Source organism: Meles meles, chromosome 12, assembly GCF_922984935.1.
Source record: "Meles meles chromosome 12, mMelMel3.1 paternal haplotype, whole genome shotgun sequence".
Lineage (NCBI taxonomy): Eukaryota > Metazoa > Chordata > Mammalia > Carnivora > Mustelidae > Meles > Meles meles.
The window spans coordinates 94,155,390-94,178,567 of NC_060077.1; the positions used below are offsets into that span (position 1 = coordinate 94,155,390).

Below are 23,178 nucleotides of genomic sequence, written 5' to 3' on the forward strand. Positions count from 1 at the left end.
ATCACAGGACAGAACAATGTGCCTTCAACTCAGTGCGGCTTCCCACCCACCTCCAGAACAACTCATGCCTCCCTGACCCGGGGCCTGATGGTTCCTGATGCTCATGCACAGAGAGGAGACCTGTCGGCTCGGGCTGTAGGTTTCTAGGTGGCCTGGGGCCAAAAGTCTCGTCTGAGTCTTAACTAAACCAAACCTGTGTTTCTTTCTGAAAACATAGAAAACATCTGAAGCTTGAACTATTGGTCTAAAATGTTCAGAGTCTAGTCACCAACCCCTGTGGGGCCCCACGGGAGACAGCAGATCTCACTGCATCATGGTACGGGGTGACTTCTTTCCAGAACCTTCCAGATTCCAGTCAGGGAAAAGCACGGTGCCCTGATGGGCATCAGCTCATCACAGTCCTGCCAGAGACATGGTAGAGGCTTCCGGTGGGCCCTGCCACGGCCCCGGGGTGAGCCTGCGCTTCTTGAGAGTCAAGGCAAAGATAAAGAAGGCAGCGAGTGGCCATTATACCCACAGGAGGGGGCGGGAGACGGTCTCGGGAGAGCAGGGTGTGTGGCCCGGGCCGGAGGTCCGGGGTCGGGAAGCTGACAGCAGCAGACAGGAAGGGGTTACCATGGGCTGGGCGCTCTGTCCACATTTCAGAGGACTGCTTCTTCGTCCTCTCCCTGCTCCGCTGAGACGCGGCCCTGGCTGTGCTCGTCTTACAGATGGGGAAGCTCGGAGGTCGGGAAGGTCGGGGACCCTAGGTCGCACACGGCAACCACACAGAAGACCATCTCCAGAGCTACAGCTCCGGCTTGGCCGTGAACCGACAGGGCCCCCGACAAAGCATCTCCTTCCTAGGAAAGGATTTCTTGGGTTTGTTAAGGAAAAGAGCTCCGCCCGAAGGTCAGCAGGGGGGCCCCTCTTCCCGCACCTCACGCCGCACAACCCGGCCCTCCTGGGTCCACGATGTCGACAACGACTTCACAAAGCCTTCGCTCCTCACATCCTTCCGCGTGGAAACCTCCGCAGAGCCTCGCCGGATAATGAGGGCTTCCAGGAGCACATCCAGCGATGCGGCCCTTTTAAATCTGCTTCTGAGACACGGCTTTTAAGTAAGCGATTGTATAACAGAGGCCGAGAGCACAACGAGCTGTCCTCAACACGAGGCTGCTGAGGGCTTCCGTCTTGAACGTGAGCTTCCCAGTGGGCTCTGCACGGCTCTGGGTTCCAAAGCGGTATCTTGAAGACTGAAACAGACCGATTTCCTTTCAGAAGGCAGTGGTTTAGGACCACGAGGCGGAGGCCTTAGGATTTTCTTGCTCCATCAAAACCAAGACGGTCCAGGACGGCCCTTTTATAGGACACCCAGTGCTTACTCCGTGCGTCACTACATATTACGTATTATATATTATATATTATAACGCGTCTTAACCCTTTCTACTCCGTACGAATTACAGCATTTCCTATTTGACCCCTTGGCAGAACTTACACGAGGCGTGGTGACATCGAAAGACAGGCAGAACCAATCTAAAGAAGCGAAAGGGCGTGCTGGCGTGCGGCGCAAATCTGGATTCCAGCGCATCTGCCCTTGGCAGCACGGCGGCCCTGGACGCGTCAGCGGGCGTCTGGGAGCCCCACCTGCTGTCCTTCTGGGGAAGCGAGGGGCCGGGCGGGGGCGGCTCGGGGCCCAGCAGCTGGGGACGGCGCTCGGCTTCTGCCGGCGTCTGCTCCGCGCACCCAGCATCTTTACGCCTCGAGCGCTCCCCGATAAGGACTAAGCAAAGCCGCCCACGTTGCGTCAGACAGTGACAGCTGGTTTCCTGAAGTCAGAGGCCAAGCCCAGGACGAGATGCTCCGAAAACTCACTCCTAGAATGCCTCCTTGGTGCTCGGCGCCCGAGGAGCGTCAGGAGAGCAGGCGAAGAGAGTCGGACCCCGTCGGGCCCGCAGCGCACAAACACACCCACATGAGCGTGTGCACACTCACGCACACCCATGCACACGTGCGTGCTCACTCTCTCCCTCTTCCGAGCTCTAGGATGCTCGGACGGCACCCACACACGTTCTCCAGCCTGTCCCTTCAGCCGGGAGTCCTCGGACTTACCCCAACCTACGTCTGCCTCAAACCCTTTATGGAGTGAGGCAGGGTATGCCCAGGAGAGAAGCCCACACGTGGCCGGAGGCCCCTGCCAGAGCTGTCAGGTGGCGCGGGTGTAACGGCCGTGCAACGAAAGTGCGGCTTTTGGTTTGCACACTGCTCCGTCTCCAACACCATGACAGCGACTGGTACATCGCAGGTGCTCAGGAAATACCCATTAAGTGATGAGAGAAAATGGAATGAAACCAGAAAGCCATCCCTCGACCGCAAACAATCACATGTGCTCACCTGCCCCCCCCACACACACTCACGAGGCACACGTCTGTGCCTAGACACCCGTCCTGGGTTTGTGGCCTCACACCCAACCAGCCCAGCCCGTGATCCACGGGGAAGCCCAAGGGGTGGGGGTGGCCGGGGGAACCCACTGAGCCGGACGGAGCAGCTGAGGTCCACCCAGCCTGGGGCACCAAGAGCGGAGCCAAGGAGCCAGGGCCCTGAAGGCCCATGTAGGGGCGGAGTCCCCCCAAACACGGAAGCCCTCGTTCAGAAGGAACCCAGGACCCCGCAGACAGGAAGCGCGGGCAGATGGCTGGGGTGCCGAGCACAGACGGCAGCAGCCAGACTCCCAGCCCCCGCCCTCCGCTCGACGGAAACCTGCCACGCCTGCTGGTACGGGGACCAGGAGGCACGGGGGGGGGGGGGGGGGGGGCGCGGAGGGTCTGGGCGCGGCCAGATCCCGGGGAACCGCTGCCTGGCCCACACGTGCTGCGCAAAGGGGCCCACGGCCAAGGGCAAACCGACTCCTCTGAGGCTGGGGAGGGGATCTAGCGTGGAACGGGGACGCTGCTCTTCCAGAGACGAGGAGGACCCGGGGTCAAGGAAGCACGCCCCTGTGCTCAGCTCACGCGTCACCCGTCACAGCAGGTCTAGGTTACAACACGTAGAAACAATGCACTCGTGGACTCAGGGGCTGGGGGTTTGTGCCTGAATTAATTACCTGTTCAAGGTGCTAATTTAGAGATTACGCTCTAGTAAACGTTCCATCCAAATGTTGCTAAATAGAAACACTTGACGCCAGGTCGATCCAAGCAGGCCCCAGCCCAGCAGACTGGCCTCCGGGCAGGGGGCAGCCCGGCTCCTGGGCAGGGAGCTCAGTAGGGACCCTCTGTGCGCAAGTCAGGCCACGGCTGACGCTCACTGAGACCTCAGCCTGCTGTCTCTCCTTCCTTCCTGAAGCCCACGGGCACCGCGCGGGGCCTGGGCTTCGCCTGCTTTGAGGACTGAGTGGACACCTGCTGCTTCCCTCTGCACGCTGTCCCGCCGCCTGCCTCGGCCTCCGGCACACGCTACCCAAGGTCCGTGATGGGTCCGTGCAGAGACCTCCAGAGCGCGTGCCCAGGGAGACGACGCTAAGAAGAGGATGGGGAGATCCTGGGGTCTGGAGCCCAGAGCAGCCTCCTTCTGGGATCCCGCCTCATGACGGGTGTCACAGGCATGGGGTGTCACTCACGGAAGGAGGTGAGGGGCGAGCCCTGTGGGTTGACTCCAGGGTACATTTTTCAAATTCCCGTCTGAGCCCAAGTCTTGAAAGAAGAGAAGGTCCGTCCCAGAGCCTGCGCCTCGGAGACGACTGTACCACAGCGGCTCTCAGGAGACCGCCGCCTCGGGCCGGCCTAGCTTCAGGGGCAAAGTCAGTTGTTGCTGTTTCTTCAGTTGGTTTGAAATCTTGTCCCGGTTTTAATCTAGCTTCACAGTAAACTGTACTTTTCCTACAGCACACTTACTTAGGTGTGGCTAAGCCTCCGGACACGTGTACTTGTATTTACACTTAGTGTCAGGACCGTTACCTAATGTGACATTTCGCAGCATTTTCAGGAAGTTTTTCTCCAGGTCCGAGCCCCGCCGCACCCCCTCACAGTCCCCACCACCAGTCTGGAGTGAATGAGGTCAGCTTTCCGTATCGGGTCTGAATCCCTCTCTCCTCCAAAATAAGTCCTGACGTAGGGAAATCAGGGCAGAATAAGAGAATCGCCATCTCTCTTCTGGGATGGTGCCCCCTTCCAGGAGCAGTGCGACATGCCGCACGGAGGCTGCAGACGTGTCCTGCCTGCGCCAACATCTGATTTCTCCTCTCTAGATTCCCGGGAAGACAAGTGCGGCGGGTGCCCACACTTCGTCGTCCTCCGTCTCAGCCCTTCCAAGGTCATTACATCTTCAGACACCAAAGGAACCAGAATAAAAACAACCAGCGAGGGGCGCCTGGGTGGCTCAGTGGGTTAAGCCTCTGCCTTTGGCTCAGGTCATGATCTCAGGGTCCTGGGATCGAGCCCTGCATTGGGCTCTCTGCTCAGCGGGGAGCCTGCTTCCTCCTCTCTCTCTGCCTACTTGTGATCTTTCTCTCTGTGTCAAATAAATAAAATATTAAAAAAAAACAACAACCAGCACACCCCCACTGCACGCCCCCACACGATGCACACATGCGGACACACACGCACACAGATACACACAGACACGCACACGCACACAGATGCACACAGACACGCACACACACAGATGCACACAGACACACACACAGATGCACACAGACACGCACACACACAGATGCACACAGATGCACACAGACACACACACAGATGCACACAGACACGCACACACGCACACAGATGCACACACAGATGCACACAGACACGCACACACTCACACAGACAGACACATGCACACAGACACGCACACACACACATGCACACAGACACACACAGATGCACACAGACACACGCACACAGATACACACGCACACACACACAGACACACACACGCAGATACACACAGACACACACACGCACACAGATACGCACACACAGACACACGCACACGCACACACAGAGATGCACACAGACACACACACGCACGCAGACATGCACACGCACCGAGACACACACGCATGCACGCACACACACGCAGACACACAGAAACCTAGTTTTTAAAATATAAGTATCATATTTATTGTATTAAACTGCTGCTTTAATTTATCCGGTCTTTGACGGCAACCCAGTAAGCTGAACAAATCATGCCTGACGTTCTTCTGACGGGGAAGAACAGACTCGGTGCGTTGCTCCCGGAGCTCCAGACCGCGCTGTGCGTCCGCCGCAGGATGGCGACAGGACGGGCAGGCAGAGCTCCGCCGGCTGCGGATGCTGCAGACACGAGCCCCACGCGCTATGCCAGTGACACCGGGGCACGTAAGCCACACTCGCCGCTTCCCAGGGTGCACACCCATGCTGGAACACTTGAGTTCCACGTCAGCAAGATGCTCCCGAGCCGGGGATCAGAGGCCCCGCTGCTAAAAGCTGAGCAGGGAAGGAGGGCATCCTGGAGACGGACAGCCCGGGATCAGCAGACCTATAAGGAAGTGGGCCACGGGGCCACGGGGAGTGGCGTGGGGCCGCTGGGGGAGATTTGAGGCCCGGGGAGTGCCCTGGGTCCAGGACGCCTCTGTATGGCACGACCTCGTCTCCTCCCCCCATGGACTGGTCCCGCTCTCCAGGAGTGGTGCACTACCTGCACGCAGGGCAGGGGCTTTGCAGTGGGAAACCCGTCTGTGTCCCTCCGAGTCCCCTCCCCCTACAGAGGAAACCTCAGGGCAACAGCCACACCCACTGTACCGCCGCGGGCCTGCACACCTGGAGCAGAGCACTCTACGCACCCCAGTCCGTGGATTTCAAAACTCCTCATGCACTGGCGGCGCTTGGGAAGCCCGTGGCATAGCTCTGTGCATTCTGCTCCCGCAGCAAGGTCAGCAGGAACGTTAAGTCTCAGTGACGCCGGAGAACATGGACGGAGAACACGAGCACCGTCGTCAGAGACGCTCACGCTTACTAGACGGGACGACAGCGCTGTTCTCGGAGAGCGGGACGCGCGACAGACGTGAACGACACCGATGAAAGTATGAACGTATAGAACGTCGTCGTCTCAGAGTCCCTCCTCCCACCATGAAGTCATTTTATCAGTGAAACGCAAGACTTTGTTGACCTTATTCAAACGTCTGTGTGTGAGCACGTGTGTGTACATCTGGACGACCTCGTGGAGACGAGACTGACCCTCCCGCGCGCACCACGCACCCCTCCTCCGCTAGGAGCGGGGGTGCTCGGGGTTTACTTGGGAGTTCATTAAAATACGTGCTCCTGCACCCGGTCCCCAAGACTGTGGGCCTGGGACTCTGCATTTACGAGGAATTCCGGACGCAGTGAGGCAGGTGGTAGGCAGACCACCCAAGGGCCAACAGGCGGCGGCCCTGCCCCTCGGCCTCACGGGAAGACACGGAGCCGGGCTGGCCGGCGGTGGCAGACACTTTGGTGGGAAGCGGCTAGCCGGCCACCACGCCCCTCCTGCCCCCACAGCCCCTGTGCCCCCTGCTAGCCGTCAGAACAGACCCAGGGAGATGGTTCTCCGTGTGCGCTCTGCCTCTAGGTTTCCCTCCAGACTCCGGGGGAGCTCCAGCGGAGGGAGTCTTCTGCCTGTTTAGGCGGGTGGGTGATGGCAAGGGGCCTCGCGTGTCTGCTGCGGGAGCTGTGCCCGCACCTGGCTGCTCGCTCCGCTGATGGGCGGCTTCGACAGACGTTCCTGATGGGAGGGGAAGGCAGGATGTGGCCGGGCCGGCACGCTGGGCTGCAGGGTGACCCATGTCGCCTGACCCCACGAGGCAGGGACACCACTTGTGCAAGGTGACTATCTGCTGGGGGACACGGCCGTCAGGGGCCCTGCCCTTACTTAAAACACTGGGGCAACCATGCTCACGCACCCCTGACGAGAAGCAAACCCTCACCCCGTTGAACTACAATATAGAGGAGTCATTCTCTGACATGTGAGTTTCAGAAAACATGGCTGCAGGGAGACAGGCCACACCCGTAGGGCCCGGGTCTCAGCGAGCCCCACCGCCAGGAAGTCACTGTCCTGCCGGCTTCCAGCCGGGAGCTGCGGGGTGGTGCGGACGGGGAGCCAGGTCCCGAAGGGCAGCACAGCTGCGGGCCGTGGTTCTGTCCCCCGCGAGCTGCGGGGCAGACACGGCTCCATGAGCGAGCGTGGGCCCCCAGCAGCTCGGCGCTCAGAGTGCACGCAGTCCCCAGACGTCATGATGGTTGGCACCGAATGCTGAGCACAGATCAAACCAAAACCCGGAGTGCAAGTGCAACCAAGTCACGTCTGTTCACAAAACAAGCGTCAACACGACTCACGGTCTGCGACGTGGTTTTAAAACTGGGAGACAAACCAAACCCAAGCCTTATTTCTGCATAATCAAACTCCGCATGCCGTTAAAAACCACTGCATTTCATAAAATGTCCTGAACTATTTTTGTGTTTTTGATTTTGCAATACATATGCAGGAAAAGCATCTCACCCTGAAGAAAAACAGCCAAGGGCCTCAGAGCAGAAACGCGCTTCCTGTGAGAAGGCCGTGGCTTCGCCTCAGAGACAGCCCCTCGCACACCCTCCCTGTCACCATCTATGAACCACTGACCCCTTTTCGAAGCCAGTGTGAGGTCTGAGGTAGGGTGTCCTATCGCCATCAAGAGAGATGTTCTCGAGTTCCTGCAGGTGAAAAGTTGGACCGGTTTCCTATCTAATTCTTCCCAAGAGGAGCTGTTTTGCAAAGGCCCCTGGTTTCTGGGCACTCCCCAGGTGCTCGTGTGGCCTGCCGGGGAGAAGGCAAGATCACAGACCTGGGCCTGGAGGCACCACCCACGGGTGGCTGGGGAGGGTGAGGGCAGGCCTATCCTGATCCGGGGCCTCTGACTTGGGAAGGCAAGTTCTGGGGGGCTGTAAGGACCAGAGGTTTGGGACATGTGTCTGAGACCTTGGACGTGCCACTCGACAGGCCTGTTCCCCCCAGAGAACTCGGGCTTCTCTGGGGAAGGACCCTGCTGGATTCGATGGGTAGCAGGGGACTGTGGAGAAGGCACATGGCCAGGTTTCCCACCAGGACACACAGCCTTCCTCCAGGGTCCTGCGGGCACCATTAGTCAGTCGGTCTGTGTCCTTTTAGAAAACAACTCTGTCTCGGGAGAGGGGCAGATTAACAAGGCCTTTAATGGATTTTATGTATGTCCTGAAAACACACGTATTATGAAAGAACAGTGTCACATAAAAATCAACTCCTGGGTTGAGAAATTCAGAAGATTAAACCTTATTTAAAATAACATTCGGGGGGCTCCTGGGTGACCCAGCAGTATCTGACTCTTGATCTCGGCTCAGGTCTTGATCTCAGGGTTGTGAGTTCAAGTCCGACAGTGGGCTCCATGCTGGGTGTGGAGACTGCTTCATAAAGCAATTCAAAATAAAATAAAGAGAATAACCTTGGGGAGCAGGGTGGTCGCCCTTTTGTGCAAAGTGCTGCTTTAACCTCCTGAGGACGAAGGTGTCAAGGAGCCATGTCCCCAAGACCACCCACATGGGCTCCAGATGTGAGCAGGTGTGAGTGTGTGCAGAACTGGGGGGGTCGTGTGCATCAGAGTGTATGTGTGTGTCCATGCTGGCCGTGAACTAGGCCATCAGACACGGAGAAAGCCTCCTTTCTGCCTCTGTCCTCCTCTGCGCTCTGAGCCCGTCTGTCCATGCTCTTTCTCCTCTTTACGTGCCTGTTGGTATATTTTTTACATTCGTCTCTGCTGTAAAACCGAACACGAAATCTGTTTAACCACTTGTGAATAAAAGCTTATTCTCTTCTTTTCTTTTGGAAAATGTGAACCCTTCACTCTTAAGGAAAGTGAATTAATTCTGAAAGAAATCAAAATCCCCTTGAGAGTTGCAGGCCTAAAGGAGCCGATTCTAACCCCTGTGAGCGGAAAGACGCGGGACGCGGAGGAGTCGCCGCGATTCCAGTAAGACCAGCAGGAAGGGGACTCGCTCGACCCATCGTGAAGGTTGACTGTGCTGCTATGGGTATCAAGCCAGTGTGGTGCCGGTGGCGGGACAGACACCCGGGCGGGTGGAACAGAACCCGGGACCCAGAACCAGACCCAAGCAAGTATGTGGAAAAGACCTCTGACCGAGGAGCAGGGCAGCTTGACTGAGGAGTGACCTTCTGTTCGACAAAGGCCGGGGAGCGGCGGGACACTCGTAGGCAACAGTAAATCAAAGCAAAACAAAACGCCCTCAGCCCACACCTCGCACTTTATATGCAGATGAACTCAAAAATGGACAACAGATTTAGGTAGAAAAACAAAACAAAACAAAAAAACAGGAGAAAACTTTCCAGGACCTCATGCTAGGCAGAGCGTTCTCACCCTCCCCCACCATTTCAACCCATGAAAGGAAAAATTAATAACAGATCTCGTCAAGTCAAAAAACTTACTCTCTACCAGCCACCCTGTGGAAAGAAGACGGAAGACAACCACCAGAATACAACTGACAACCACCGGACCACGGTCTAGAACACAGGACGAACGGTCCAGACCAAATGCCCTGTTGGAAGCTGGGCAAGGACTCGAACAGGCTGTTCCCTGTAAGGACGCACAGACGGCAGACCCGCGCAGGACATCTTAGCGTCAGTTTCCGGGACGGAGATGCAAATCAAATCACGACGGCACCGCGCGTCTCGTGACAGGACAGCTGAAATAAAAAGCAGTCACGGTGCCAACCGCTGTTGCTGCTGTGCACATCCTGGGTCCCTCCCACCTTGTAAAGCGGTGCAGCCATTCTAGAAAAGAGGATGGCAGTTTTTTACAAAATTAAACATGTGCTTGCCCTATGACTTACCAGTGTACTCTCGGGCATTCGTTCCCAAAGAAATGAAAGCTATGCTCACACAAAAACCTGTACAAGGACGTTCGACACAACTGTATTCACAACAACCCCAACTGGCAACGATCCAAGTGCCCTTCAAAGACGGAATGGCTAAAGCAAACAAACAAACAGCCCACAACGGTGATGCACGCTTACCACGAAACACGGCTCAGGAAAGAAAAAGAACATAGACTCAGCCTGAACAGACCTCAGGAGAATGGCGCTTAGTGCAAAAAGCCGATCGAGAAAGCCTGCGTTTTGTATGACTCCGTTCATACAGCATTCTCGAAATGACGAAATTACAGAAATTGGGGAACAAGATGAGTGGTGCCAAGAGTGCGGGGAGGGGGAGGGGACAGCGCGGGCTGCGGCTGAAAAGGACAGTGTGTACAGCCCACAGGTGGAGCTGCGTCACCAGACTCTCGGTGACCACGTGATCCAACTAACATTTTAAGTTCAGGTGGCAAGAAAATCGCCGATATCCTCCGCCACCGGGCACTCACTGCCACCGGGGACCCTGGCAGCAAGACCTGACCTTCCCAGCTCCCGCAGGGCAAGTCAGTGCCAAATCCCAGAGCAAGCACCTTGTCTTGCACTGTCTCACCTCCAGGCAGAATCAAGATACATCAGAAAGACCTCCAAAGTGGGTCTGAACCAAACAGCTTCGGGTCGACCCTGAGTTCATCAAAGCAGTCATTTCCGAATAGTTAGATCCTTGAGAGTTCTTGCTAACCAGCATTGTATGGTCACTTTTAACTGGATTCCTTCCCTTCAGGTTTTTGTTTGTTCCACTTAAAAACATGAAACTGTACTGGGCCCTTCTCCTTGTCTGGTAGAAACATGTTATTAGGCCGACGGCCTCCAGCAGGTCCCCTGGGCCACCCTTCGAGAAGGGCTGCTCTGGTCCGGGCTCCCCAGCTCCAGGCATGAGACAGTGATGTCCCTGTGGGCCCCACCGCCGCCCACGGATGGCCCCTGACCTGTGGGCCATGGTCTGTAAAATGTCCGGGTCCCCGGTGAGTTACAATCTCAAGTAACCACAGGTATTAGGGTGCTCCGACACCTTGCTTCCTCTGAAAAGCTCCTGCCAGCCGGGTGTGGGTGCCCCTCCCTAGGTCGGCCAGGGGCCCCCCTGAACCATGTTTACACCCCTCAGCGCACACCCGAGCCCCCTCTAGCCCCCTCCCGCGCCTGTCACGGCTGCGGAGCTGGACGGCACCCTCGTTGTTGATTTTCACGTTGTCGCAATTGGGAAAACAGAGAACAGGAACCAGAATGTGCCTATTTCCTGCCAGAGACTTACTGAGATCCCCGAGGAAACTTAAACGTTTTGTAAACCCCACTCCGCCTTCCGGGAAACTGAGGGTGAAAGGGGACCTTGGAAGAAACCAGGAGCTGCCACCAAGCATCCCAGGAGACCCAGAGCAGAGGGGCAGGGGCGCCGTGAGGGCAGAACACATCGTGGGGGCCACCACCCACCGCGCAGGGCCCAGGCGGAGCGCGCGCCCCCAGGTCACAGGCGCCAGGCGCGCAGGTGGCCGCAGGCGGGCTCAGGGGGCTGCAGGTGGCCGCAGGTGGCCTCAGCAAGCGGCTGCAGGCAGCGCGCGCTGGAGCTGGGACAGGCCCGGCGAAGGCGGAAGCCAGGCGAGTCTCCAGTCGCCGCCCCCCATCTCCGTGACCAAAGAGAAACTTGCTTCTTTCCGGGGTGGGGTGCGGGGGCGTCCGCGGGGCTCCGCGCGTGGAACTAGCAAGCACTGAGAACTGGCAGGGACCCCCAGCCTGCCCTTCAGCTCCCACCAGCACCCGTCTCCGTGTCGCCAGGAGCGGCCTCTTTCGACCTTCCTCACCTCTCACCCCTCAACCCCGCCCCCACCGCCACCTCTAGGCCGCGCGCCCTTCCCGCGACCTGGCCTCGGGCCCGGCCGGAGGCCACACCTGGAAACCCGTCGGGTTCCCCCGCCCGCCGCCCTAGACCGGCGCCCACACCCGCGCCCACCCACTCGCAGGGAGGCCTCGGGCTGCCACCTGCGCCGCTGCCCAGGACAGCCCCGCGCCCCGGGTCCCGCCCAGAGTGCCGGGGGCCCCGCTCCGGGGCGCGCACACCAAGCCCAGGGCCGCCCCGCCCCGCCCGCCCGCCCCCGCCGCGATCACCCACCTCGAGTCCGCCGCTCCGAGGCCGAGGGCGCCGCGGGGTCCCAGGCCGCCTCTCCGCAGCCCGGGCCCCACTCGCGGGGAGCCGGCTCCGGGAGCTAGCCGCCGGCGCTGCCTTCCGGGGAGGGAGACGCGGGCCGCCCGGGCCGGAGGCTCGTCCTCGCTGGCGCGCGGCGGTGACTGAGGGCGGCTGCTCCAGGGCCCGGCGCGCACCCCGCCTCCCGCCCCCGCCGCCCGGCTTCCTGCGAGCCAGGTAAACACGCCTGCCGAGCCGAGCCCGCCCACCCGCCGCCCCGCCCCGCGCCGCCTGCCTCCCGGACCACCTCGGGGGCCGCCTGCCGACGCGGAGGGCCGCGGACGCGTGGGGACCCGGGCGCAGAGTCGGCGCCAGCGGGGCGAGGCCGCGTTTGGCCGCCCAGACCCCTGCTCTCTGAACCTTTCCTGGGGCTTAACCTCTGAAACTGTCCCCACCCGCCATCGCCGGGAGGGACCTGAGATAACGTCTCCTCCACACCCCAGTCCCTTTTCCCAGCATGGGGACTCCGGTCCAGAGCTCGGCTGCTGGCCTGAATCCACCCCAACCCCGGGTCAGCGCCCGGGTTAGCGCTCCCGCCGCCGCCAAGCCCGGCCTTTGGGAACCCCGGGTGATGAACTTTGCATGGATCCTGGCGCCAGAACAGGTGCTCGGCTGGAAAACGCAGGTTTCCGCCGAGGAGGCAGGCAAAGGGCACGCAGGAAACAGATCAGAAAATGCCCAGGGAGGAGGGCGAGCCCTGGGTCGTGCCCCACTCTGGCTTCTGTTGGCTTGTGGGCACTGTCATCCTCTCCATGCAAAGGAAGCTGCGGTCTGGACATTAGTCACCTGGACACACGGATTTGGTGGTCGGATGGACTTTTCCCTGGTTTCTTGGCCTCCTCCTGGCCGTGGGAAAGTAGAAGGGAGGAGGGAGAGCCCAGATGCTGGCGTCTTTCCTGATTCGGATTCCGGGTCAGCGAACTGATCTGATTCCCCAGAGCCCGCGGGGACGCGATCCTATATATTAGGAGAAGGGGAAAGTCCGGTGCTTGGCAAGAGGCAGGGAGCCCTTGTCCCCTGGGCCAGCTGTGTGTGGCTTCAGGGCTGCCCCCCCAACCAGCTGTCCTCATACCCCCCAGGGATCTAGCAGCCACGCTGGGGTGCAGATGATTCTACCAGAAATGCGTCCATGGCGACAGAAGTGTTGAACCTGAGCCCTTTCTCAGGAGAGACAGGTGAGAGGAGAGAACATGATGTTCCCGACTTTGAATGGGGGCCTGCAGGGGCCGTGGAAAGGGGATTCTGGTTGTGCCAAACTTACTACTTTTTCTCCCTGTTTCAGGAATGGATAAACGGGGTGGGAATAAGGGAGTCAGACCCACGGGACGGGCGCACGCGGCAGTGAATCAAACCCGGGAGGCTCCCGGCTCCCTGACTCAAAGCACTCATCACAGCTCTCACCCCCCCCGCCCCCTGCCCCAGACGTCTTAAAGGTCAGGCCAGGGCCATCCAGAAACTGGGCTTCTTCTGGGTGCCTGCTTGGCAGCACAAAGAGCTTCTCCCCCCACAGATGTCTCTTCACTTCTTCCTGGGGTGAGCGGGCCGCGGAGGGCCTGGGGTCCCTCAACTGAAGACTTGAGTCAGGGCTTGGTGGTGGAGAGCCCCACGGGTCATGCGTAAACAGTGTCCTCCACCTTCCACTCCATGCCACGTCGGCTGATTTCCAGTGCTTTCTGGAAAATTCACATACGCCAACTGTCGTCCCTGCAAATGTCAGGTTTGCCAGTTGGAACTCTTCTTAAAGTATTTATAAAATCCCGCTGTGCCTGTTGTGTGGGGGTACAGTGCCCCAGACTCACGAAAGGGATCCGCCAAGCAACGCACGTGCCCGGAGGACTAGTCAGCACAACAACAGATCAGCGTTGGGAGACCCCGTCCTTGGGTCATCCCCTCCCTCTGGAGGCAGAGGCGGGGGCCGGGATCTCGGCTTTACCTGGAGACGGCCACACACCTTAACAAAATACAGAGGTTCATTTTGCCGAATACACTTGAAAGGGGTCTTTGGACAAGGGAGGGGAAATGAGCCGCACCTCATGTCCTCTTTGACATTTCTGAGATCAAGACTGCGATTCCCTCTGACCGGCGCTGGCGGCCGACCATGAGGGCGGCCTGCACCACCCTGCAGGGGGCAAGCCCCACGGCTGGCTGTGTGAGACACGCTCAGTGACTTCTGCTCTGCGGAGACAACTACAGCTGACCCGAGCGGAAGGAAGTAAACACATGAATCTTAATAATTTTCTGGAGACCAGACTGCCTTTTTGAGTTTGCTTCGTTTTCCTCATCAACAGACTTAACTTTGTGATTATATTTTGGCTGGACAAGGACTGAACTTCATTTTCATCCTGGTTTGTAATGAACAGTTTGCCGGTGATATTCGCAAAGCCGATAATTTACCTGAATAGAGTTGAAGGTTGACTGTTTCACCATAAATTCCTGTTGGTACGTGGATAGACTCTGCTCAGGTCACAAGTACCAATAGACGAGGGGCGTGAACTCCAAAAGGGCAATTAAAATAACTCACGTGGACAAGGAAACTCTTGAGAGCTCTAGACCACAGCCAGACACAGCAGCCCCACAAGGCACCCCTAGACTCCTTCCCCAACTGTGGCTGTCCCCGGAGCACTCCCCTCCCCCGATCACACGGCCTGTGTGCAGAGTCACGGCTGCATGGGCACCTGGACTGGCCAGAGAAGACCCGGGGTCTCTCTGCGTGCTCCGCAGCGTGTGCGGCCGGGTAGGGAAGGGGTCAGGCACGCAGCCCCCCCAGCAAGCTCGGGGGCTGAAGGGCTGAGGAATGACAGGGTTTGGGGAACTGGCTGGTGCAGCAGACAGAGACAGAGCCAGCAGCAAGGCAGAAGCAGTGGGGTGCGCACCCCGTCCCACCCCAGAGATGCAGGGTTTCCCAGGCCAGCAGAGGGCTGGTGGCCCGGGGAAGCTTCAGGATGGTGGTCTCCGCCACTCAGGGGAGGTTGGGTTAGTGGCAGAGACTAGCATGGAGAGAGCCCCCCGTAGACTCTGGCAGTAATACTTAGCAGATCCTGTTTGGGCCTTTGCTGATTCCAGCAATAAGGGCTTTCGATGCATCCCCGAGTCCTCAAGGCAGAGGAGGGGTGAGATCTGCTTCCGAGTCCCCCAGGGTCTGGGGCTGCACCAGGGCTCTCGGGGCCCGCATCTCCGTCACGACCGCACTGCAAGAACGTGGACGGCACCTGGCACCGTAGGCCCCTGAGAGATACTTGCCGCGTTTACTGAAAGGGCCAGAGTCAGAATTCGGTGGTAGACCCGCACCAGTCCCTCTGCGGAGGACAGACGGAAGGCAGGAAGGCAGAGCCCCTCGGGACCGGCAGGCCCTGAGAGACATTGAGGGAGAGGGAGGGGTCTCACTGGGAGGCAGGCTTAGGGTGTTTCCCTCAGCGGGGCTGACTCCTCCTCGCACAGCCCCTCCCCTGGGGGTCCCGCTCAAGGACAGCCTCCACAGTGAAGGTCTGGCGGGTAGGCGTGCGTCTCTTTGGTGTCCCCGTTGTCCCAGCAATTACCCCACAGCTCTGTGCACCGGGCCCTCCCCTGACGGAAGCATCACGGGTGGATGGAGGGCCGCGTGAGCAGCTGCCCGAGGAAGATAAGGACCTGACCCTTGTAAAGAGAGTCCAGGGGAAGAACAACACCGGGAAGGGGAGTCGCAAATGCCAACAGAAGCCGAGGAGATGTCTGGGCGGTGGGGGTGGAGGAGCCTATTCCCGGAAACGGGAGCGGCAAGTGTAAAGGGCCTGGAGCAGCGGAGTTAAGTGGTCAAGGAGTCCCAGGAGCCCACTCTGGCCGGGGGAGAGGGAAGTGGAGGGAGTCCGTTAGGAAAAGAGACGGGAGGTCGAGCCTGTGGACACACCGCGGAGGGTCTGAGCCGCCGGAGTGGTGACTGTGCCGCCGACAAGGGAGGGGTCCAGAGCTCCCCCGGATGCACCCGTCTGGTGTCCGAGTGGAGACTGAGTGGGTGTGTTTAATTGGGGGGGGGTCTGGGTGGGAGCTGGGAGGAGTCATTTGCAGAGTCTCCACCTGGTATCATATATAGGGCAGGGGGGAGGAGGAGCCAGCCGAGGACTCTTGCAGGGAGGCCCACCTGCGGGGGGGCCTCCCGGGACCCGGGCAGGCCTTGGGTCACCTTCGCTAGGACCGGGGTGACAGCCCGGCAGACTTGGAGGCAGTCTGAGACGGTGCCTGCACACCCTCCTTTCCGGGAGTTCGCTAACGGGGGGAAGCAACGGGGGCCGGTGAGAGCAGCTACTCTTCAGGATGTGAGAAAGGACAGCCTGTTTGAACACAGGTGGAACCTTCCGGAGAGAAGGGCCCTTAGCTGCCCACATTCCTATTTGAAAGTGCTTCTCAAGGACTGTAAATGTCTCTCCTTTAACCTTTCCTTACACTCTTCAGTGCATGTTCTGCGGGGCCCAAAGCTCATAAAATCCGGGAGCCCTTTTTAAGAAACAGAAGACCAGGAATGCAGTGAGGTACGGGGGTCGGGGAAAGACCCTGCTGTTTCAGCTGCACGAGCACCCAACAGCCCTCCTTGGTCTGTGGTCCCGGCTGGTGGACGCCCTCACTGAACAGGGGAGCCCGGCACCGGGTGCATCTCTCCCAGGCCTGTGGACCCCGTGCTCCTGTGACTTTGTTTCTTCCCAATCCTAGTGGGATGAGACTGGGGTTGCTTCATAATTTATGAATCCCCCCGGCCTCCAGGAAACCTTGCCCCTGGCAAGTCTGTCCTGTAACACGCTCTCCCTTACCCGTTACGAGGATATGAGTTTGTATGTGACGCTCCTGGCTAAGAACAGGTGTCATCCGGGTAAACGACGCCCAGGAGTTTTCACTGAAATGAGTGCGTATTCTTTGTGACTTTGACTTCTATCACACCCTAAAATATTCGACACTAATCGGTGATATGAGAGAAACCCCACCATTATTCAATTAATCTGCATGTCTGCGCTACCGTCTCTGGGATCAAGCATGTATACGTAGCTGTTCTTATGGCGACCAAAAGCAACAACTTCGGAGGTGGGTTTGGGGCAGGAAAGTAGAATCTGCTTGTGTTGGGCAGGACACATACCACAGGCTATTAAAAGAACGTAAATGAGCACGGACTATACGGGGCCATCGGTGATCTCTCTGCGGTAGCCTGAGATACAGTCAGGTCTACCCAAAGAAAAGCAGTCTCTTCTGTGCCAGAGTTGAAGAAGTGTTTCACTTCCCGAAGACCCTGGGTCCTCAGAGCTGACCTTTCTAATTACAGAAATCCGCGACGCCTGCTGCTGCCCCATCCCCTGTGCCCTGCCCCTCACCTGTCCACTCCGGAGTCCTGTCCACCCCGGCGGGATCTCACTGACCGCCCAGGGCCCACACAGGCCTGGGAAACCTCCTGAGCCTTCGTGTTCCGGCCCTCTCCCTCTCTCCTGCAGCAGCCTTCCCCTAGCCGGTGCCGGGCAGAGCCTGTTTCAAGGGAAGGAAACTGTATCCTCCCTTGTGGCTGAGGTGTGGGTGTCCCAGCAGATCCAACACCATGACCAAGATGCGGTTTTTCTCTCCCAGTCTCTGAATACTTCAGGGTCCGCTCCGTCCCTGGGGAGCATCTCCCCACATCATCCCTCAGGGAGGCTACAGCCCTAGGGCTCCAGGCTTTGCCCTAAGAGTGCAGGGGGCCTATGGGCTGGGACCGTTTTAAGTCTTGGGACAGTCCTTGGCCTGAACCAGGGGAGGGGGATTCCTTGAGCCAAGGCATGGGGGCTGCTGCTGGGAGCGCTCGTGCTTCTGGGGATGGCAGCTGGTGCCCAGGGTGGGGACTTCGGCCTCTGAACAGTGAGGTCGGCAGCAAGCAGACGGCAGAGCTCACCTAGGGCTTCTGAACGTGCTCTCGCCTCCGCCTTCCCTGCAATGAAGCCAGACCTCACCCAGACTCACGCCAGCTCTTAGCTCAGGACTCCAGGTGAGGCCAAGCCCTCGAACCCCACCGGGGGTAACTCCGGGGACCTGGGGCGCTGTGGCTGTCCCCATTACCACGGGAGGGGGAAACAAGGACGAATTGTAATGGAAGCTCCCATGGAAAGGGGGAGAGCGGAAAACTCACAGCACTGACCATTTGGGGATGGACAGAACAGCCCGGGTCCCCGAGTGGCCCATGTCCGGGAGAGAACCCCACAGGCCTGGGCCCATCGGTCCCTCAGGGACTGGCCCTGGGGGTGCCCCTTCCAACACCACCCGGTGAAGCCACCTTCTGGCTGGAGAGACGGAAGGCCCGGGGGTTTGCCTGGGGGGCAGGAGACCCGGCTGTGGGTTCCAGTCTTGCTGGCGGTACAGTCTTTCTTAACAAGTTGGGCTTCTGCCCTTTTTGTTTCCTGTTGGTTGCTTCATAACGAGCAGGCTGGTTTCTCAGTCACTGCGTGTGAGCAGTTCACTGGGCCAGGAACTTGGCTCCTAGAATAAGCCCTCCCTCCGCCCCACTTGGCATTTAAGTGCTTTGCTCCAGGGCCACTCAGGTAGAAGGTGGAGGGCGCGTGCTCCCTGCCCAGTGGGGTGGCCCTGCCGGCGGCTGAACCTCCACCGCCAGGACCAGAGATGAAGCCAGCTGCCTGGGAACAGCCTGAAGAGCATTCTTCCTCTCCGCCTCCACTTTCCTGTCTACTAAGTTCCCGTTTCCCTGCTGACACTGGTCAGCCCTGGTGGGAGAGACCCCTGCAAGGCTCTTGGTCCCTGGACGGCCCCTGCTGTGGATTGCGTGCTGCAGGGAGACAGGTTTTCAGGACAGCACGCCATCGTCTGCGTCTCCTCTGTCCGCAGCAGGTGGTCAGCATCGAGGATCTGTCCCTGAAGTCTTAGCGATCTCTCCAAGTTGGAATCGTCCTACCGGTTCCAAATCCTGCGGCTGCCTGTCACCCAAGTGCCAATGGCCAACCGAGGTCGTTTAGCCATATGCTTGCTTTAAAAGGTCAGGAGTGGCCAGTCGCTGCCCACCTCCGGCGCGGCCCCTTCCGGATTCATTTCGTGCCGCTGCTCGTCACTGCACTGCTGCAGCCAAGTATTTGTTGGGTGCGCGTAGGAGAAAACCAACACGAACAGCAACTTGAGCAACAAAAGGACTCTGGTGCATGTTGCCCCAGAAAGTTCAGGAAGAAAGCTGCCTTCAGGTGCGGCTTGGCGTGGCAGCTCAGGTGCCGTGACGAGGGCCCCCTTTGCTCTCTGGCTTCACACCAGAATGTCATTCTTTTCCTCTATGCTTCCGGCAGGGCAGGCGCCTCATTCGGATTCAATCTTCAGATGAGACCCTGGAGCTTCTGGTGGGGCCGGCGGAGCTTGCTTGAGCCATGAGGACCAAAAGGGATGGCATCACTCCGGCTGGCTTAGGAAGATGTCATCAGCCCCAGCAGGAGCCGCAACAGCTCCCGTTTACATGTGACGTGCACGTAAAGGAGATTTTTGTCATGGTGACACACTGAGGGTATCGTAGTGAAAGCATAGACACAGGAGACAGACCGTCCGGGGCCAGCCCCTGCTCTCCAGCATGTGACCTGGGTGAGCAGGTTAGCCTGGGGGTGACTCCATCCCTGCCCTCGTGAGTGGCGGCAATGGTTCTGCCCTTATCCCTCCAATTGCCCCCAGGGTGATGTGAGATGGTGGGTGTGGGGTGCCCAAGCAGGGCCGGGCACCTGGAAGGGCTGGCTGTCTGCAGTGCACCCGTGCATTTTAATACGCACCAGAAATAAAACTGTCAGTGAAATAATCGTGCAGGATGTTCACAACCAGGCCAGCAGATTACACTGTACTGAGGCCGTAAGACAAGAGACTTTTAAGGTTAGGCAGGAGTAATGAAACGAACTCCTGTTTCCGGGGAGACAGCGCTGGAGGGGTTCAGGATGCTCGTTCTCGTAGGCAGCGTGAACATTCTCTTTGAAACGCCGCCTGCTGCCTGCGCAGGAACTCAGGGCTGGTGACTTGAAATCACAGCGGGAAGCGAGAGAGAGATGCGTCGCCGCCTCAAGAGTGCTGGGGACAGCTGGGGCACAAACTCCTTCCTCCCTGAGATCCCTGTGCACCCGAGCCACGTCAGGGAAGGTGGGTCCCTCCTAACCGCCTGAGGAATAGGACCGAGCCCTCGTGGCACCTGTCGCTGTTGCCTGCACACACGTCCCCAAGGCTGTAGAGCGTCGAACTCCCGTGGGGCGAGGTTGCTCCCTGGCTAAAGAACGTTACATTGTTAACATTCAGTGGGGGTCTCAGGGGCTCAACCTGCCTTTCCAAGTATTTTCTGGTCCTGTCCTCTGTCTCCTCCCCAGCCCTTCTCTCCGTGCATCCGCACATATGTGTGTGTCTATGAGTCGCACCTCACCAGTGGGTCTGAGTGTTCATGCCATGGGATGGGAATTGGTGGCCGGCCCTTGGATGGGGGCCCTGCCACTGTGGGCCACCGAGCACTGGTGATGTGTAGTCTCTCTGCTGAGTGGAAAGAGCACTCCAGGTGCTGAGGCGTTCCGAGATGCTTCTCTTGCAAACCAGGAGCAGCTAAGTGCTCGTGCCCCGGTGGCGCTTAGGTGGGGTCCAGAGCCTTCCCTGCACGTCCCTGCTGGTCCCTGCGCTGACCCTCGGGGGCCCGGAGGGATGGACAGTGGGACAGTGGTTGACCAAGTGACCACTGATCAAGGAGTGATTGGGATTGACTTTGACTGCCCGTTACACACGGTGCTACCAAGCACTACCTGCCTATGGTTGAAAGTTGGAAAATGCAGAGACATGGGGCGCCTCGGCGGCTCAGTCGGTGAACTGCCGTCAGCTCAGTTCATGGTCCCAGCGGCCTGAGATCGATTCCCACCTGGGAAATCCCTGCTCAGCGGAAAGCCTGCTTCTTTCTCACCCTCTGCCAGCCACTGCCTGTGTGCTCTCCATCTCTCTCTGTGTCAAATAAATAAATAAAATGTTTAAAGAAAATGCAGAGACACGTTTTTAGAGAATAAACAGCTCCAGATCATTATTCTCCTGAGATGTAATTACTCAGGCATAGGGTGCATTTTCTCCTTCAAATGTTGTCCTTCCCTCTGTATGAATAAAATTGTCATTGTGCCGGATTATTTTGTTCTCCGCTTTTCCTGCTTGCACAACACCGTCAGCTGGTTTTTCCCTGTTTCCCATCCATAGAGATGCGAGCATCCTCACTGCTCAGAGTGGTCCTCGGCGACGGGCGGATGGCCTTTCTGGGAGTCAGTTTCTTGTATGTGAGTCTGATGCAACAGTGTCCTCGTGTCTCGCCTCCGTCCTCCACCCCGCACGTTACCCGAATATATGAGAGTAGAGCCAGCTGCTAGAGGAACACCTCGAAACCAAACAGAAGGAAGACGTGTGTGTGCAGATGTGTCCTCATCTGCCACGGTGAAGGAAGAGCTCTCGCAGGGAGGCGTCGTGACTCTGAACTCTGCAGGTGGGATGTGAGTCCGCTCCGTGTCCGGGGCAGAGCTCGGAGAGACGCCGGGGCGGGAGACGACAGAGCAGGACCCGTGCTGACGGTGAAGGACCCTGGCCTGGGGGAGACGTCCTGCTTCACCACACTCCTCGGATCCATCATACCCTGTCGCCTGAGTCACGGGTTCTCTTCCAGGCACGGTTTCTCATCTGCAGAGGAAAATTACAGGAGGTCGTGAGAGGCAAGGAAGGGCATGTGTGTGAAACACAAGGGAAAGTTAGAAGGACTAGTAGAACTGTGAGTTTTCGTTGTTACATAAGAGTAAAAAGTCTCTGCTTCGAGACGTATTTCATCTACTCAAGAGCCCCAGGAGAATCACACTCCCAAGTGGGCAAATGCAGGCATGACCATCCCGGTGATCGTTACGGGACAGACATGGCTGGAACCACAAGTCAACCTGAATTAGATGCCAGTGGCTACCCGGAGCCCGCGTATGTTCTCACTCTCACTACGGACCTGCCCTGACCCCTGCTGTGAGAAAAGAAAAAAAAAAAAGTCTAGATTTACAAAGAAAAATTTAAAAACCACAAGATTCTTTTAGGGATTCCTCTGTAGCTCAGTTGGTGAAGCATCTGCCTTCGGCTCAGGCCATGGTCTCAGGGTCCGGGCATGGAGCCCCGCGTCGGGCTCTCTCCTCAGCAGGGAACCTGCCTCCCCCTCTGCCGCTCCCCCTGCTCATGCTTGGGCTTTCGCACTCTCTCTCTCACTCTCTCTGAAATAAATAAAATCTTTAAAAAGGTAGAATAAAAAACATAAGATTCTTTTGAAAGAAAGGTCCCTTCATTCACTTTAAGTGAATTATTAGTAATTCCATTTGTAATTTGAACCCACCTGTATGAAATCATGGATGCCATAGGTTTAGACCCAGAACTCACAGCGTCTTGTTAACAGGGCCATGCTGTGAGGCGTGACAGAGGTGGGATCCAGGAGGAGTAAGGGCTGGTGGAGAAGCCACTTGTCACCCGCGTCAGTTTCTCTTCCTGTGACGATATCTTCTAGGAAATGGCGGCTCGGTCTGCAATTTCCACTTGGCATTTAGAGGGTTCATAGGCGTTAGCTAGAGAGAGTCCATCCCGCAGATGTCTTCCCAAGAGTTAATGATGTTCTTCCTGGGTGTGTCTGACTTGAGCTACGGTGATCTAAATTGGGAGATGAGACAAGATGTAATAAGTCGACAGAGACGTGCAGGTAACGCTGATTAAGTATTCCCTGCAGACTCTCCTTACCCCCTAGGAGCATGCGGGGCGGCGTCTGCGGGTCCTCCCGGAGCCTCTGTGCCCTGTGTGCCCTGGAAGTTCTGCCTGCCCCACGGAGTGCACGCGGCCCCCGTCACAAGGAGTCAGATCGTCTAGGTTAATCCTGGAAATAACAGAGGCTGGTTGGAAGCTGTCCTGCTGCTTCAGGCCGCATTAGCCACACAGGCAATTTGTCCAGGGCACTCGGATCGTGGCTTGAAAAAAACGGACCCAATGCCCTAAAGAATTTGTTCATTAAGACAATATATCTCAGGACATTCTCAGGACTCTTACCCTCGCAAAAACCCTCAGAGGTGGATTATAAATTGATTATTATTCCAGTGGGAGAAGGGGATCAGT

The 23,178-nt window shown here is 58.0% G+C and overlaps 1 protein-coding gene and 1 long non-coding RNA gene across 2 annotated transcripts in view; one reads left to right on the top strand and one right to left on the bottom strand.

Annotated features, from left to right (window-relative positions):
- LOC123953817 (myelin basic protein) overlaps positions 1–12,156 on the bottom strand; it is a 102,192-nt gene extending 90,036 nt beyond the window's left edge. Inside the window, exon 1 of the mRNA XM_046024224.1 lies at positions 12,019–12,156. The gene's annotated coding sequence lies outside the window, so the exon portion shown is untranslated. The remainder of the gene's footprint in view (positions 1–12,018) is intronic.
- A 174-nt stretch (positions 12,157–12,330) lies between these two features.
- On the top strand, positions 12,331–18,541 carry LOC123953818. Its single transcript, XR_006820981.1, has 2 exons — positions 12,331–13,265; positions 13,373–18,541. It is a non-coding gene; the product is annotated as an uncharacterized LOC123953818 (long non-coding RNA).
- Positions 18,542–23,178: the final 4,637 nt, after the last annotated feature.